The following is a 5,460-nucleotide window of genomic DNA, read 5'->3' as shown; positions in this document are numbered from 1 at the left end:
TGGCATCCTGGGAACCTATTCAGCCCTCAGTATGCACAAGTAAAAGTCCTTGTATGCGCCTTTAGTATGCAACTCTCAAGGTCCAAAAGCGCAAGTGTCAGAGAGAAGAGAAAGGTCCTATCAGAGACCAGAGAAAGGGGTCTTCTGCATCCGTAGTTATGGACGCCCGCCATACTTTGTCCCTGGATTCCATTTAATTCATTACGTAATACATAAAAGACACTATACGGAAATACAACTGTTTTCAAATGAAAGTCCACTTAAATTCATTTTCTGAGTGCTCACTTCAGCAGCACATATACTAAAATTGGAACGATACAGAGATTAGCATGGCCCCTGCGCAAGGATGACACGCAAATTTGTGAAGCGTTCCATATTTTTTATTCATGTTTGAGGCGTCTGGGTGGCTCAGTTGGTTGGACATCCGACCCTTGATTTTGGCTTAGGTCATGATCTCATGGTTCATGATTTGAGCTCTAAGTCTTGCTCTGTGCTGACAGTGTGGAGCCTTCTTGGGATTCTCTCTCTCCCTCTCTTTCTGCTTCTCCCTCACGCACACGTGCATACTCTCTCAAATAAATAAACTTTTTTTAAATTTTTTTTTAACGTTTATTTATTTTTGAGACAGAGAGAGACAGAGCATGAACAGGGGAGGAGCAGAGAGAGAGGGAGACACAGAATCTGAAACAGGCTCCAGGCTCTGAGCTGTCAGCACAGAGCCCAATGCGGGGCTCGAACTCATAGACGGTGAGATCATGACCTGAGCTGAAGTCTGACGCTCAACCGACCAAGCCACCCAGGCGCCCCTAAACTTTTAAAAAATATATTTAAAAAATAATAAAATAAAATATTCATGTTTCATGGTCAGATTCTCCCATTAAAGTCGAGAACAAGATAAGAATATCTGCTATCATCACATTTGACAATGTCTTACTAGACAAGAAAAAGAAACTGTAAGGATTAGAAAAAAGTAAAAGATCCTTTTTTGCTGATGGTATGATTATTTACATAGACTGTATAGCTCTCTGAGTAAACTACTGGGATTAGTAAGAGAATTCAGAGTTACTAGATATTACTAACACCAATAAATATCTTCTTGATATACCAGTGATTATGAAATTAATAGAAAAAAGATCTCATTCACGATGGCAATAAAATAAGAAATTTGGAAATAAATGTAATCAAAATATGTTTAAGACCATTATCTAGGAAATTCCAAGTTATTGTTTGAAAGCATAAAAGAAGATTTGAACAAATGAAGAACTATACCATGTCTGTGAATATGAGAAAGGTGTCAGTTCTTCCTAAGTTAAACCACGGTTTTGGTGCGTTTACAATAAAAATCCCCAGGCGCCTGGTGGCTCAGTTGGCTAAGTGTCCGACTTGGGCTCAGGTCATGATCTAGTGGTCCTTGAGTTCAAGCCCCATGTCTGGCTCTGTGCTGACAGCTTGGAGCCTGGAGCCTGCTTCGGATTTTGTGTCTCCCTCTCTCTCCGCTCCTCCCCTGCTCACGTTGTCTCTCTCTCTCAGAAATAAATAGACATTAAAAAACATTTTTTTAAAATCCCAATAAAGTGATTTGTGCCACATAATAAGCTGATCTAAAAATTCATGTGACACACAAAAATAAATTCAAAATGGATGAAAGACCTAAATGTGAGATAGGAAACCATCAGAATCCTACAGGAGAAAACAGGCAGCAACCTCTTTGACCTCAGCCACAGCAACTTCTTACTTGACATGTCTCCGAAGGCAAAAATGAACTATTGGGACCTCATCAAGATTAAAAGCTTCTGCACAGCAAAGGATACAATCAACAAAACTAAAAGGCAACCAACGGAATGGGAGAAGGCATTTGCAAATGACATATAAGATAAAGGATTAGTATCAAAAATCTGTAAAGAACTTACCAAACTCAGCACCCGAAAAACAAACAATCCAGATGTGAAGAAATAGGCAGAAGACACGAATTGACACTTTTTCAAAGAAGACATCCATATGGCAAACAGACATATGAAAAGATGCTCAATATCACTCATCATCAGGGAAATACAAATCAAAACCACAATGAGATACCACCTCACACTGGTCAGAGTGACTAAAACTAACAACTCAGGAAACACCAGGTGTTGGCGAGGATATGGAGAAAGGGGAACCTTCTTGCATTGTTGGTGGGAATGAAAACTGGTGTATCCACTCTAGAAAACAGTGTGGAGTTTCCTCAAAAAATTAAAAATAGAACTACCCTATGACCCAGCAATTGCACTACTAGGAATTTATCCAAAGGATACAGGAGAGCTGATTCAAAGGGACACATGCACCCCAGTGTTTGTAACAGTGCTATCAACAATAGCCAAATTAAGGAAAGAGCCCAAATGTGCATCAACTGATGAATAGATTAAGAATATGTGGGGTGTGTATGTGTGTGTGTATGTATATATATATACACATACACACACACATACATACACAATGGAGTACTACTCAGCAATGAAAAAAGAATGAAATCTTGGCATTTGCAATAATGTGAATGGAACTGGAGGATATTATGCTAACCAAAATAAGTCAGTAAGAGAAAGATCTCATGATTTCACTCATATGTGGAATCTGAGAAAGATAACAGATGATTATAGGGGAAGGAAAGATATAAATAGAAAGGGAGGCCAACCATAAGAGACTCTTAAATACAGAGAACAAACTGATGGTTGATGAGGGTGAGGAAAATGAATGATGAGCATTAAGGAGGGTGCTTGTTGGGATGAACACTGGGTGTTGTATGTAAGTGATGAATCACTGGAATCTATTCCTGAAGCTAAGACTATACTGTATGTTAACTAACTTAAGAATAAATTTTTTTAAAACAATAAAGGAAAAAAAATAAAAATTCATATGAAAGAGTCAAAGGCCAAGAACAGTAAAATAAATTTGGATGAATACTTGCCCTACTCAGTACTGGAACTTTTATAAAGCTATAGTGATTAAGACAGTGTGGGATCAGACAGATAAAAAAGTAGAAGAGTGGCACCAGAAAAGAAGGCTCAGAAGTGGACCCACATGTAAATGGAAATTTATAGCATAATATGTCAATGGAAAATGGTGGACTGTTCAGCAAATGATGCTGATGCAATTAGTTATCTGTAGGAAACAAAATTAGATGTCTTCCTCGCTGAATACACACAAAAATATGTATTAAATATGTAAATATTAAAAGAAAAACTAAAATATTTTAAAAGTAAAAAAATTCATTTTCTGAGAATTTTTGAGGATTTCAAGGCAGCTTGTATTTTTTTTTTTTTTGGTCAAATTTTTATTTAAATTCTAGTTAGTTAACATACAGTGCAACATTGGTTTCAGGAACAGAATTCAGTGACTCATCACTTACATAGAGTACCCAGTGCTCATCACAACAAGCGCTCTCCTTAGTACCCATCAACCATCTCGTCCATCTCCCACCCACCTGCCTCCATCAACCCTCAGTTTGTTCTCTATCATTAAGAGTCTTTTATCCTTTGTTTCCCTCTGTCTTCCCCCTTCATATGTTCATCTGTTTTGTTTCTTAAATTCCATATATGAGTGAAATCATATGGTTCAAGGCAACTTTTTAAAGAATTAGATATAGTGATACTTTTTAATAACTAGACACCCCCTCAGCTAAAGATCTGTGCAGTGGCTTCCCATCACCTGCCCCATACATTCTGACTTCCTGAAATAGCACATAAGACCTTAGTGTCCTAACCACTCTATGCCTCCCTCCTGCCACCCACACCGTGCCCCCTCCCTACCCAATGCCTCCCCCAGAGAATTTTCAACATCTCAAACAAGTACAAAATCACATAAGGGACTCCTTTATCGACATCTCCCTATATTCATTTAGCAAGCATCTATTTCACACCTTCCGCATGGGTGGCTCTCAGGATAAAATGTTGAACAAAACATTGTTCCTATCCAAGAAGCTCATAATCTGGTAGACTGCCATCGGATGTTGCAGAGTTTCTCTAAATCTTAGGAAGGAAATAAGACTCACACCACCTTTCTAACTGCCAAGAAGAAGGAGTTATAAGCCTGAATGACAGGATAGGGTAATACTGATAGCCAAACTTCCAATTTGGGAAGCGGCTTCAAAGTTCCAATTACATCCAAACGTGGGCCAACTTAGACTGGTTACCCAGAGAAGATAGGAGAGATAGGAGAGAGAGCTGGCCTTAGAAGTGCAGAGTGGAACTCAAGGGACCATGATGAGAAAGATGATCAGGCCTTGGGAGGGCGCTGGTAGGATCAGAGAAAGCGAAGACTCCTAACCTTCTGGGGACCCAGAAGGCTGGGCAGAAGGCAGTGGTTGATTTAAGCTCACCAGGAAACAGTTCAGGATGTGGGGTGTGAAGAAAGACCAGAATTTAGCACTTCAGAAACCTGGAAGGGCTAAGGACTTCTGCCCTTTGGCAGAGAGCAACCATAAGAATTTGTAGAGCCAGAGTAGAACAAAAGTAATTTGGCCAATTCCTCAGTGGATCTAAGGAAGGGAAAACTAGACTGTGAAAGACTCAGTACCTAGCTCTCACCGTTGACCAAGATTTCTCATCAATGTACAGAAGGAAGGTGAGGGAGGCGAGGTCTCCAATGAATAGCATCTGTGTCTCTCATTTTCTCAAAGCTACATTAATTAGGCCCTTGTTAGTTCTCATGACACCTATGTGGTATTATGATCTCCATTCTACAAATGAAGAGACTTGAGAACCAGAGAAATTGTGCTCAATATCCACATAATTACTGTGTGTTGGAGCCACAATTCCAAAACCAGTACTTTTAATCACTGTGCTATGTTGCCTCTCTGAGTCATTTACTTGGTCCCAGGTGTCATGAGAATTAGAGCTCTACTGGACACCATTAAGGTAAAGGCAAGTTACACATAAGGTAGTAAGGAGTGCTGGTCACCTCAGCGATTTCCAGGTTGACATCATACCAACTTGCCTTTAGAATTAAAATAAGCCACCAGGTGCTAGAGTCGTATGGGGGAAAAAATAGCTAAAAAGTATCAACACTGTCCGATCAAAAAACAACAACAACAGTCAGATAAATGCACATCTGGTTTGTGCTATGGAGCAGTCATTGCAAAACATAAATAATTTCTCTTGAAACCAAAATACAGGATCAAAATTAATGAAAAAGAAAAAAAGCCATTCCATTTTAGAAGTCAGTGATACAAGGTGGTTACACGTGGAAGGGACTAATTTCTGTCCATCGCTAGAAGGTGTTGGTGGTTATTTTAAGTCTTTGCCATGCCACCTAGACATGCTTGCACAGAGGCAGGGCCTGAAGAAGAAATGTTCATGCCTCAGCAGAGGCAGAGTATAGGGACCTGCCAACTGAAACTTGGTGTACTGAATAAAAATATTTACAGCACCACTTTATGAAATGACCCATTTTCAAGGCATCAACTGCTTTATGCAATACCCTATCATG

The 5,460-nt window shown here is 39.5% G+C and overlaps 1 non-coding gene across 1 annotated transcript; it reads left to right on the top strand.

The window, feature by feature from the left end:
* The first annotated feature begins 277 nt into the window (after positions 1-277).
* Positions 278-381, top strand: LOC122204339. Its single transcript, XR_006195624.1, has one exon. It is a non-coding gene; the product is annotated as a U6 spliceosomal RNA (small nuclear RNA).
* The last annotated feature ends 5,079 nt before the right edge of the window (positions 382-5,460 follow it).

This window comes from Panthera leo, chromosome D3 (assembly GCF_018350215.1).
Source record: "Panthera leo isolate Ple1 chromosome D3, P.leo_Ple1_pat1.1, whole genome shotgun sequence".
NCBI classification, from domain to species: domain Eukaryota; kingdom Metazoa; phylum Chordata; class Mammalia; order Carnivora; family Felidae; genus Panthera; species Panthera leo.
The sequence above is the reverse complement of the archived record's forward strand: the minus strand, read 5'-3'. Positions and strand labels throughout refer to the sequence as shown.